The sequence below is a fragment of the Lactuca virosa genome, chromosome 2, assembly GCF_052849685.1.
Source record: "Lactuca virosa cultivar CGN04683 chromosome 2, Lactuca_virosa_CGN04683_v6, whole genome shotgun sequence".
NCBI classification, from domain to species: Eukaryota; Viridiplantae; Streptophyta; class Magnoliopsida; order Asterales; family Asteraceae; genus Lactuca; species Lactuca virosa.
This window is the reverse complement of record NC_136427.1, coordinates 91,428,593-91,442,198: the sequence shown is the minus strand read 5'-3', so window position 1 is coordinate 91,442,198 and position 13,606 is coordinate 91,428,593. Positions and strand designations below refer to the sequence as shown.

At 32.8% G+C, this 13,606-nt stretch overlaps 2 non-coding genes across 2 annotated transcripts; both read left to right on the top strand.

Annotated features, from left to right (window-relative positions):
• Positions 1-8,855: 8,855 nt before the first annotated feature.
• On the top strand, positions 8,856-8,928 carry TRNAV-UAC (transfer RNA valine (anticodon UAC)). Its single transcript has one exon. It is a non-coding gene; the product is annotated as a tRNA-Val (tRNA).
• A 3,905-nt stretch (positions 8,929-12,833) lies between these two features.
• On the top strand, positions 12,834-12,906 carry TRNAV-UAC (transfer RNA valine (anticodon UAC)). Its single transcript has one exon. It is a non-coding gene; the product is annotated as a tRNA-Val (tRNA).
• The last annotated feature ends 700 nt before the right edge of the window (positions 12,907-13,606 follow it).

Here is a 13,606-nt window from a genome sequence, read left to right as displayed (position 1 = left end):
CGAAACCACTTACCACATTGACTCAGAAAGGTGTGACCTTTGACTAGGAGGAGAAACAAGAAAAGGCGTTCCAAACGTTGAAGCAAGCCTTGTGCAGCGCACCGATATTATCCCTCCCAAAAGGGATAGAAGATTTTGTGGTTTACTGCGATGCATCCAACCAAGGGCTTGGTTGTGTTCTTATGCAACGAGGAAAGGTCATCGCCTATGCCTCAAGACAGCTTAAGACACACAAAGTCAACCACACTACACATGATCTTGAGTTAAGAGCAGTGGTATTTGCTCTGAAGATCTGGAGACACTACCTGTATGGTACGAAAAGCACTATCTTTACAGACCACAAAAGCCTTCAACATATATTCGACCAGAAGGAGCTCAACATGAGAAAACGACGGTGGGTCGAGCTACTAAATGACTACGAATGTGAAATTCTTTATCATCCCGGTAAAGCCAATGTATTAGTTGACGCCCTAATTCGGAAATAATACTCTGGTCGTAGAGTCAAGGCATTGACTATGAAAATCCATTCACATTTGTTCATGCAGATTAAGGAGGCTCAACAGGAAGCCTTGAAGCCTGTAAATGTGGCAGGTGAAGCCCTAAGGGGGGTGGATAAAAACTTAGTAGTCAAGAGTGACGGAGTCTCATGGATCGGATCTGGACACCGAAGTTCGGTGGCTTCTGAGACGTTGTCATAAACGAAGCGCACAATACTCGGTACTCCGTTCATACAGGTTCAGATAAGATGTATCTGGATCTCAAAAAGCTATATTGGTGGCCTAACATGAAAGCTGATATTGCTACCTTTGTTGGCAAGTGTCTAACTTGCGCCAAAGTTAAAGTAGAATATTAGAAGCCCTCAGGTTTACTACAACAACTGGAGATACCTTAGTGGAAGTGGGAGCGGATTACAATGGACTTCATAACCAAGTTACCCAAGACAATGGGTGGTCTCGATACCATATGGGTGATCGTAGAGAGGTTAACTAAGTCTGCACACTTCCTGCCAATCAAAGAAACCAACAAGATGGAGAAACTGACCAAAACTTACATTAGGGAGATTGTACGACGACATGGTGTTCCCATATCTATTATCTCCGATAGAGACAGTAGATTCACTTCAAGATTATGGCAGTCGCTACAAAAGTCTCTGGGAACTAGGTTGGACATGAGTACAGCCTACCACCCACAAACTGATGGACAGAGTGAGAAGACGATACAAACGTTGGAAGACATGCTGAGAGCTTGTGTGATCGACTTTGGTAAAGCATGGGATATCCATTTGCCATTGGTCGAGTTTTCATACAACAACAGCTACCATTCTAGTATCAAGGTTGCTCCATTTGAAGCCCTCTATGGCCGAAAGTGCAGATCCCCTCTGTGCTGGGCTGAAGTGGGTGACACACAACTAGCTAAGGGACAAGTCCCTGACAGCACTCTCACAGGTCCGGAAATCATTCGAGAAACGACAGAGAAGATCGCTCAGATTCGCGAACGATTGAAAGCCTCTAGAGACCGACATAAAAGCTACACTGACAAAAGACGTAAACCTTTGGAATTTCGGGTTGGTGACCTCGTTCTATTGAAGGTCTCACCCTGGAAGGGCTTGATATGCTTCGAAAAGCGTGGTAAGCTAAATCCAAGGTACATTGGGCCTTTCGAGATTCTCGCAAGAATCGACCCAGTAGCTTACAAACTAAAACTACCTCAAGAACTTAGTAACGTAAACCCTGCCTTCCACGTATCGAACCTAAAGAATTGCTTTTCTGATGAGACTCTTGTTATCCCAATCGATGAAATCGAGATCAATGAGAGCCTCAACTTCATGGAAGAACCCGTAGAAATCATGGATAGGGAAGTCAAGCAAACGAAATAAAGTTGTATCCCGATAGTGAAGGTTCGCTAGAATGCAAAACGGGGACCTGAATTCACTTGGGAGCGAGAGGATCAAATGAAACATAAGTATCCTGATCTTTTTCCTTAGTCCATGTATATTTCTTAGTCTTAATTTCGGGACGAAATTCCCTTTAACAGGGGGGTGATGTGACAACTCGTAATTTCTATCTTGTAAAAGTCAAACTTGGTCAACTAACGACAACGTAATTTTTATTCTATCTTAAATGGGTTAGAGTAATGACTTTTAAGTGTTTAAACCTTGTATTCAAGTTGTTATGTGTTTAAGAAGGGAATTAGTTGGAACCGAGAAACTTCGCACCTCTCTTCTTCTCTCTTCACTTCAGACCGCAAACCCTCGCAGGGCCGTGAACGAGCCTTCGGGCCGTGAACAACCTTTGGGCCGTGAACCGGCTTCAGACCGTGAACAAGCTGCGGGCCATGAACCCTCAGTGTATGGCCGTGAACCTCCTCTCCTATATATATGAGAGTTAGCTGATTTTTCCTCTTTATTTCAATTCTGGCTGTAAACTCCAAAATTTCTCTCTCAAGTATCATCTTTCAAGCCTTCAATTCTTCTTAGAATATTGCTTGGATCTTCAAGGTTTTCATCATTTCATCATCATTCTAGGGATTTCTAAGCCGAACACTTGAATCTTCTTCATCCTTCAAGATCATTGGGATGTGAACTCAAGATCATCAAGATCTTTACGGCCTTGAACACCTCAAGGTGGCCGTGAACCCTTCAAAGCTTGGCCGTGAACTCCTTACAGCCACTTGATTTTTATTCTAACACTTCTTTTGTAAGTGTTTCTTGCATCTTAAGTTGTTTACCTAATGCCTTAGAGGTTATAATTACTAATCGAATGCCATTATGTTGCACAAATTGCTATTTAGGACTTGTTTTGTCCCAGGAACTAGCTTGTGAATCAATCATCCTATATCGAACATTCAATCGTATCACTCACACAAGGTGAGTTCATACCCCTAAAAATTACAGTTTTAAATTCTTTTAAATGCTTTTAGGGGGAGAATACAAGTAGAACACGATATAATTGTGTTAAACACTTACATGTGAAAACGTCAAACAAAAGGATTTTTTATGCTTATTATTGTTGTTAAAATCATTTCAAAAACTCTTTTAAACTATTTTAGATTGCTTTTTATCAAAATCATATTCGTGTATCTATTTACGTATAAGTATGCTTTAACGGACTTAGGACTATTGCTAAATACCTTGACTCCTGTTCCTTGTTTGGTTGTGGGCTTAGGGTAGGTCACTAGTCCGACTGTCGGCTAAATCATAGTTATACTTATTGAATATATACATGAATATTTAACCCCCCATTTTTAAGAAACATACTTAACTCAATTTCTTATGTTGAACAATTGAGTTTTTTCTACAAATCAGTAACAGTTAAACAAACATGCTAGTAAACTATAGGTATAGTTTAGAGGATCACTACACACTATTTCTAGAACAGAGAAACATACATGAGTCAGTATCTACATACTAATTCTAGATCAGAGAAACATACATGAGTCAAGACATTCATAGTATAACAAGAATAAGAAGGAACATACATTCATACTATAACAAGAATAAGAAGGAACATACATACATATTATAACAAGAACAAGATAAGTAAAATGTGAGATACTATTTCTTGATATAGCAATATACTTGTTATGTCACGTTTTGTAACCAGAGTCTCCTGGAGGGAGAGCGTGAGTTTGTGTATAGATCTATACGGGATTGACCATCCCACACCTTGTTGGTAGCTATAGTGGGACCTGCGGGTCTACGGGTGACAAATGTCATACCATTTTCGACGCCTGAAGAACGTCGTGTTTTACACTTGTCGATCAAGCACGGTTATAACTTAATCGCATTTATCCTAAATTAACCATTTTGGTTATAAGGTAGTTAATGCATCAGTAGTTTATCTTATGAATATGGAAAACTAGCATTTTATACTAATTCAAGTACACACATATATTTTTACTAGAGAACAAACATACAAAACAGTCGGGTCTTGGGTAGAAGACTACATTTCACTTTTAGAAGAAAATATAGGATTAAATACAAACATTTTACTAAACAAACACAAACATTTTCATGAAACAAATACAAACCTTTGACATTAAATACTTATGCACTCACTCAACTTTTATGTTGATACTCTCTTTCAAAATAACTTGTATTCTCAGGTCACCAGTAGATAGGTACACTGGACCAGGTTTTGAGAAGACGGGGCATGTTCAAGACTCGTCTTTTATTTTGATATATTTTTGGTGTCTTATAAACTACTCACAGAACACACATGTATTAACTATTCTATTAATGCAATGGATGTTGTTGCTTGATTTACTATTATGCATTGTTGTGATATTGTACATGACGTCCTCCGCCCCCGAATGTTTCCGCCATCTCGGTTTGGGGGTGTGACAAATTGCAAGAGGAATAACTGAGGTATTGTGGGCACGAAAGCTTCTAACTGAGATAGGATATTCTCCACAAGAGCCTAGCAAGGTATTAAGTGACAATAAAGCAGCTATTCAAATCTCAGATAATCTAGTACATCATGATCGAACAAAACATATAGAGGTAGATCGTCACTTTATCAAAGAGAAGTTGGAAGTTAAAATTATCACACTTCCGTTTGTTCGATCAGAAGATCAACTTGTTGATATTTTAACAAAAAGTTGTCAGTAAAAGATCCCTGAATGAATGTTTGGGCAAGTTGAATTTTGGAAATCACACTATTCAACTTGAGGGGTAGTGTTAAAAGGAAGTGATTTATGGGATCATCAAGATTAAATGATAATCACATCATATCCCGTAATTCAAGGAGGCAATATACAGTTGGGTTATTTCCATAAAAGACCTTATATTTTGACTTTTTTTCTTTTTAGACCTAGAACTTTTTTATTTTCCGAAAAAAACCCAACTTTTACCTGTTACTTGTTATTTAAGACCCTAGCAGGTCACCAACAGGTAAATTATGTATTTTTTTTTTCATAAAATACCCTATATTTTATAGTTTTTTCCATTTTAGACCTAAAATATTTTTTTTAAATAAACTCAACTTTAAAATTGGTTATAATCTTCAAGACCAAATATATAAGGTACTTCTTGACTACACCGAAAAATAAAGTATACATGTATAAACTAAAAAATGTTATCTAATCTATTATCTTTTGAGAGAATATAACCTAGAAGAATTGCAAAGTTTTATTTTTGTGTAAAAGATATAATTAAACTTTATCTTGGATATATATTATATCATTAAACCTGATATATTGTTTATAAAAAATGTTATTATTACCGTTAATAAAAAGTTTGATGTTAATTTGATATTTTTTGGTAACATGGATAATACATGGCTAGGAAGAATCTTTTAGCATACTAACAACCTTTTTTATTTGTAGGAATAAAAACATACCACGTAATTTAACAAACTGTATACAAAATAAATTTTTTTAGTTTGTCTATTATACTTATTTCGTGAGTTTGGACATATTTCCCTCTCTCACTTTTCTATATTATTTTTTGGTGGAATTTTTTAATCAATTTTTATAGAACAGTTAACAAACGCACTTACTATCATACTCCTAAACCAAAGCCATAGAATATTTTGTAACATTAGTCCATTATTCATGGGGGGCGTTGAGGGGGCAAAGTGGGCAGCTGTACAGGACCCAGTTTTTTTTTATTATATTATATATATATATATATATATATATATATATTTAAAAATAAAAAATTTATAATAGCGATAGGGGTCATTTTTCCCTGACTCGTCTTGGGCATTTGAGGATATATACATCTTCAGGACCGGCCCTACCATTATTGAATAATATGTTATAATTATATCAAATACATACATAAAAATATTAATCCTAAACATTTGTAATAGTTTGTTTAGATATATATCAGATTCAAGTTTAAGACATTCTTAAAAAATGTTAATATCAAATATAAATACATAAAACTATATTATGGGAATGAAACCATTTGAGGGTAAATTGATGCAAAAGTTAAATCGTTGTATGTGTAATGGTTTAAAAAAATGTTTCATGTGTAAATCAATACGATGCCAAAAGATGCAAAAGTTAAATCGTTGTCTATTATTTAAACTAAAAAAATATAATTATGTTTTTTATGCCATGAAGAAATTAAGCTACATGAACTTGGTGTAGTGAAGAAATAGCTTTTACAACTACTTTTTTTTAATATACGTGGACAAAGAATTGTCCAATCATAAATAAATGCAGGCATAATAATTACATTGTTTAAATCGATGTCTATGTTTAAACTAAAATGATCTAATTATGTTTTTATACAACTAGTCTTGAAATAAAAAAAAACATTTTAGGTCTAAACTGGAAAAAAATACAAAATATAGGGTTTTTTATGAAATAAAAATACTTAATTTCCCTTTTGGTGAACTGTTAGGGTCTAAAATAACAAATAACCTGTAAAAGTTGAGTCTTTTTCGAAAAAGAAAAAAAATTTAAGTCTAAAAAGAAAAAAGAGTCAAAATATAGGGTCTTTTATAGAAATAACCCAATAGAGTTACTATTGTTCAAAATTAGATGGTTTCCTTCTTTAGATTATTGTAATTGTGTATAAATATTCGTTGTCCTCTGTTCGTAAGATATTAAGTTAAAAATGAAATAAAACCTACAATTCCTTTTTATCACAATACACAATAACACAGTTATAAGCTCCGGTGGTCATCTATTTGTATTAGTTGTTATGTAAATTGTAATGTCAAAACTGACTCTTTAATTCAATCGAAGAAGTGAAGACTAGTTAGATTCAAGTTCAATCGAACAAAAAAACCACCTAGATTGAAAGAATTTGGTTATCAAGTCCCACGCAAGTGAAACCCATCACAAGACAAAAAAAAAAAAAAAAAAAAGGATAAATAATGGGGGGAAACACTTTCTCTTCATTGTAGGGGAAACTCATCAAAAGAAACACTTATTTTGGTCTTTTTCAGATAATGATATTAGTAGATGATGTTGGGGGTGTATTTGAACGAATAAACCAGTCGCCATGGAACGGGTGCACGCTGGCTGATTTCGTGATGTCGTTCTTTCTCTTCATTGTAGGGGCAATTACTCTTGCTCTCATGGTAAAACTTTTTCAAATAATAATAATAATAATAATAATAATAATAAGTTTATTGTTATCCTAACCAACTTCTGGCTTCATAGAGGGTTCCAAGTAGGAGGGTATTTTGCAACATTTTTTTTACCTTCTTGTCTCTTGTCAGTTAAAGTAATTTCGTAAATCACTAGGATTTCATAGTTCAGCTGTTGCTATACTTGGTTATTTTGTCAAAATGGTCAAAAACATCTGTCAATTTATTAAACTGGCCATCCATTTTGGTCCTTTTTGGGTTCCAAGTAGGAGGGTATTTTGCAATATTTTTTTTACCTTGTTGTCTCTTGTCGGTTAAAGTAATTTCGTAAATTACTAGGATTTCATAGTTCAGTTGTTGCTATACTTGGTTATTTTGTCAAAATGGTCAAAAACATTTGTTAATTTATTAAACTGGCCATCCATTTTGGTCCTTTTTGGGTTCCAAGTAGGAGAGTATTTTGCAACATTTTTTTTACCTTCTTGTCTCTTGTCGGTTAAAGTAATTTCGTAAATTACTAGGATTTAACAGTTCAACTGTTGCTATACTTAGTTATTTTGTCAAAATGGTCAAAATATTTGTCAATTTATTAAACTGGTCATCCATTTTGGTCCTTTTTGGGTTCCAAGTAGGAGGGTATTTTGCAACAATTTTTTTTACCTTCTTGTCTCTTGTCGGTTAAAGTAATTTCGTAAATTACTAGGATTTCAGAGTTCAACTGTTGCTATTTGGTTATTTTGTCTAAATTGTCAAAAACATTTGTCAATTTATTAAAGTGGCCATCCATTTTGGTCTTTTTTGTAAACTTAATTGTTCATATTAAGTATTAACAATATATTTTGAAAAAACTACCTAACAATAACAATGTCATCTAATTGTTGAGTATAATTTCATGATAAAATGTTTTAATAAGAACAAGAAAAGTTGAAAATACATTAATGCTATAATTGGTTAGAATTTTGAAAGTACCCCTTCAAAATAAAAGTATGATACGGTAATAAAATAAATGAAAGTGCATTCCTATAATACATTTTGTTCTCTCTCTCTCTCTCTCTCTCTCTCTCTCTCTCTCTCTCTCTCTCTACCAAGCATAGGTGCTAAAATTGCATATCCAAGAATGCAGAAATACAAAAATCACACATTTCAAGCTTGATTAGGAGATTCTATGATCCTTGAGCTAACCTACATCGCCTTGTGATGAGAAATAAACAAGGTATATTTTGGCTCTGGCTGGTTGGCATAAGAGCACAATGCCCATAAGCAGTTAAATTCTACTAAAATTCAAACCCTTGACCATTTCTACAAGCATATTACACTCTCATTGTGGTATTTGTTACACCCATGGTGTGTCAATGTAATTCTCTTTCATTTTCAGTCCATGTTTTCTTAACGTATATCTATGGGAAGCAATGTATGACTTTTGGTAGATTTCTTTGCAATCAAAGAAGAAAGGTCTAACAAGATCCTATTAGTAATTAAACTGAACCATCATATAAAGACAAATCTTCCAACTTTTTAATTATTACCTATTTTGTATGTGTCAATAATATATGGACTATTCATGTAAATCAATGTATTTACAATATTCAGTTTATTACTACAAAATCCCTCATAGAACCCCAAATCTGATTTGTTTCTCAATTTCAATAACATTGTATATTATTTTTCACATTATCAACTATGTTAATATGAAACGGGTTGCATAATTTTCTAAATCTGTTATTGTTTAATTTGATAGAAAAAATAAACAATAAATCACCTAGAGTTATTGCCAAATATATTAAAATAGATTACCTAAGAAGTATAAAAGTTCTTGTGGTGTAGTGGTTATCACGTTAGCTTTACACGCTAAAGGTCTCCGGTTCGATCCCGGGCAGGAACAATCTATTTTTATGGTCGCCATTTTTGGACTGTTGACTTTTCTTTCTTTTTGAAATCCATTGAAAGTGTTCTTTTGGTTTTCTTTTTGAAATCCATCGAAGAGAAATTTAGAAGGCGTATACGGAGGTTGACTTTGCTTCATAATTTTTGTGTTGCATGTTTTCGATCAGGCCTTTTTTCTGAGGTATATTCTTTTCGTAAAATAGCGTCAAAAGGACATCATCCTCTTGAGCTGATAAATAGATAAGTGTTTTCCACCTTCAGTAGTTAATATTTGGTCAATACATATATTGATTCTATTGGTTGACATGTTTGTTTGGTGTTGCACAGTGTTTGATCAAATGACTACAAGAAAAAAAAAAAAAAAACTAATTCACTTTATTTTTACAATGGTTCCACGTCCAGAATCTAGCATAAACCGATGGTTGCAGGTGTGAATCATGTATTTATAGTAATCAGTATACATTCTTAATGTCTTAATATATACACACATTTGAATAATGAATGCATCAGATAATATTGTTTCCTCTAAAAGTTCCGATGATCAATAAGCTATATAGCAATGATGATCATTTACAAGCAGATAACTTGCAACAAAAATCTACAAAAAATCATTAGGACCATATTTTTTCCCCCTATACACCGACAGTGGAAAGATAAACCAGCATCCACTTAATCTTTCTATTAAATTTTATTTGGATTGGATTTTGTGTTTGGAAGATAAATAAATCTTACGTAATAAGGCTAAAGGGTGTTGTGATGTTTTTGCCAATGTGTTTGGAAGATAAATAAATCTTACGTAATAAGATAAATAAATCTTACATAAAAAGAAGTGTGTTAAATGTAAATATTGTTTAATTGTGTTATTGGTTGTTGGTTATTACCAATGAGTTCATCACTTGTATATATGGTATATATATGCACCGGTGAAATTTATCTCCGGCAAAAAAATTAATCAAGGTGTGGTATACACCTCCGACAACACATGTAATATTACCGGCAGTAAAAAGCAGCTACACCGTGCAGCCTAAGTAGGGCAACGAAAATTCCTTTATATAATTATATCTATATAATAAAATGACCACCGATTCTGCAATGAGTTTTGAGAGTTTTGCAAAATTGGTTTTCTGAAGAAAAAAAAAACCATGATTCCCAAAAAGAAATCATCTAAATTGGATAATACATAATATATTGCCAACATACTCTACAAAATGATGCAAGATAATATAGTTCTTATTTTGTATACGTTTAGGCCTTATTGGTTTTTGTGTAAAATAAGTCCTTAAGCTTATTTTTTTGTACACATTTAGTCTTTATGACCGCCTACTCCAGATTAAGTTAGAACACTTTGTACACATATAGTATTTAATGATTTTTTTTTGTAAAATAAATTATTGTTGTTTCTGTACACATTCAATCATTATGGTGAGTTTTTTTAGGTTTTGCTCACGTGACATCCTATGTGGGATAATCATTAATGAAATGTTTTCATACGTGGTTGTTCTGGGGCAGTGGAATCATGTTTACTTGTCTTGATTTTGGTAATAACATTGTACTTTTGATATTAATAACTATTATAGTATAATACCAACTATATATAATACAAATATAAACTTCATTAAATAGCAATACCAACTATATTATATCAGGTGAAAAAAAATACATTAGCCATAATTATGTCAATTGTTGAAAATAGTGTCCATAATCACAACATTTGGTAATATTATTATAGTAGAGTCCATTTAGGTTACATACAAGGACATATTTAAATAATTATTGACACGAGAGTTTATTGGAGAACTAGTTTGTTAATTTATTAGTGATTAATAAATTAATCGAAGTTTGTGATGCGTCTCATTAGTCCTCGCGATAGAACCCTAATAATTCTAGGGTTTTTATATTCTACAATTCAAGGTGGTTGAGACAAGAAACCTCCTTTTTAATAGCAGCAAGCTCATCTTCAAAAATTAGGGTTAATTGACATGTTCTTCATCAACCTATTGCCAATGTTTGTACTTTTTACATGGTTCTTCAGTAACAAAAAACAAAATTTAAGCAGGTTAGGGAAGATTCTAAACTTTTTTCCAAGGTGTTATTTTGTCTTGGAAGTGCAAATACGAGTTCAAAGAAATCAATCATAAATAATATCGTTGTCTGCCATGGATATAAATGAAACTAAAGTTGAAAACATTTGCTTCTTTGAGAAAACTAGGATACCAACATTATTTGACCGATTAATGAATTAGGTTACTGATATAAGTGAGAGACGACCCACGTACGAGAACACCTTGTTACCGATTACCCCACATAGGATTCCACGTGGGCATAACCTACAGAAAATTGCTCATAAGGACTGAATATGTATAAAAACAACAAAAACTTATTTTGCAACGCAAAAACATTAATGACTAAATATGTACAAACTGAAAACTTAACCTAGCCGGTCATGAACATTGAATGGGTACAAAACGACAAGTTAAATAACTTGTTTTACACACAAAAAAAACAATGAGGACTAAATGTGTACAAAATAAGAACTATATTATCATTTTAGATCGTTTTTCCATAAAGCATGATGTTCACACTAAAATATGTACTTTGTGGTTTAAACTTATTTGAAACACGTTATGTGTGAAAACGGAAGGAAAAAGAGACTTCATGAGAAAAACCTCATTTTCATGACTTTCTTTGTTAAATTTTTTTTTCTGAATTAGGTAGTAACAAGGACTAATCACTAAAGTAGGATGTTATAGCAAATAAATAAAGGTATATTTTCATATTATAACATCATATTTTTACTGTAATTCTAATTTTTTTTTAACTCGGCATTGAAGTTATTTCTATTTGGATTATATTGTTATAACTGAACAATTTTACAACAATACATTGTTGTAATGGGGAAAATGAAAGTGATATAATAAACAAAAGTATATTGTTGTTTCTTGCATTTAACATATAAAAGAATGACAACAAATGGTCATTAAACTTTCATCCGTGTTTCAAAAGGGATTACAGTTTACTTTTGTGTCAATCCAATATGTATGTTATTATTTGTTGTTTGTTGTTTGTGATTATATAAAATGTTCATTATATTAACTTTCAAAATTTCTTCCTATTTGGACTACACCTGATTTTTGCTTAGTTTTTAGGTGACATAGCTATATTTTGGTATACTTTTCGAAGTAATAAGATGTAATAAAAGCAGGATGCTATGATGAACATATCAATAATAGTATATTCCTATATTTTGCATTTAACCATTTCCATGATCACGTTGCATCGTGTGGCGATGCGACTCCTAGTTATTTAAAATTTTCTTCATCATGATTCATGTAGACTTCATACATGTTTTATACAGTCTTGGGAAGAAATGATCATTCATTTTCTCCAAAATGGTAATTCTTTCACAACCCTTGAGCTAACCCACGTTGTGTTGTCATGAGATATATAAATAAGGTACATGTTGGCTCGCTAGGTGGCTCACATATGAGCACAATTCCTATAAGGAGTCATATACTTCTATGATTCGAACCATTGACCATTTCTACAAGCATACTTAATACATGGGAAGCAATGTGTGACTTTTGGTTGATTACTCTCGGATCAAAGAAGAACGGCCGAACAAGATCTTTTTAGTAATTAAACCAAACCATCGTATTCTGTAACTGTCAATAGTATATGGGCTATTCTTGTACACAAACGAATTTACCATATTCAGTTTAATACTAAAAAAATCCCTTATACAACCCCAAATGTGATTTTTTTTTCTCAATTTTAATAACATTGTATATTATTTTATTATTATCAAATATATTAATACGAACAGGTTGCATAGTTTTCTAAATCTATTATTGTTTAAGTTTTGTTGACAAATATAGAATAAAATATTACACAACTGACACAAAAGTTCTTGTGGTGTAGTGGTTATCACGTTAGCTTTACACGCTAAAGGTCTCCGGTTCGATCCCGGGCAGGAACAAAATGTTTTTTTTTCTTAAATTTCGTGACAATTCCTACGGCGTTAATGATGCAATATTTTTACCTCGAGAACTTCGGTAGGGTTCTTTTTTTGGAATCCATCTAAGGGGAATATAGAATGTGTACACGGAGGTTGATTTTGCTTCATAATTTTTGGGTTGCAGATTTTCAATCAGGGCTTTTTTCCTGAGGCATAAAAAAAAAAAAAACTAATTTACCTTATTTTACATGGTTCCAAGGTCCAGATTCTTGAATCAATGATGGGTCTTCTTTACATAGTTCCAAGGTCCAGAATCTGGCTTAAAGTGATGGCTGCAGGTGTGAATCGTGTAATCAATATTCATTCTTAATGTTTTACAATACATGCATTTGAATGCATGAGATAATATTGTTTCCTCTAAAACTTACAATGATCAATAAGCTAATAGTAAAAGTAATGATGGTACATAATCTCTATCATTAACAAGCAGATAACTTGCATAAAAAATCTACAAAAATTTAGATGCAGATCTTCAAATTTTGATGAAATTTGTAGGTACTAGCAATACCCTTTTTCCAAATATTTTAAATTAAACATCACAAGGACAGGAAAAAATTGGAATGAGTAAAATATGACCAAAATGTTACATTCCATTTCACAAATTAAGTGACTAGTGACCACCCTTTTCTTAGTTGTATAATAAAATGACAACCAATATAAA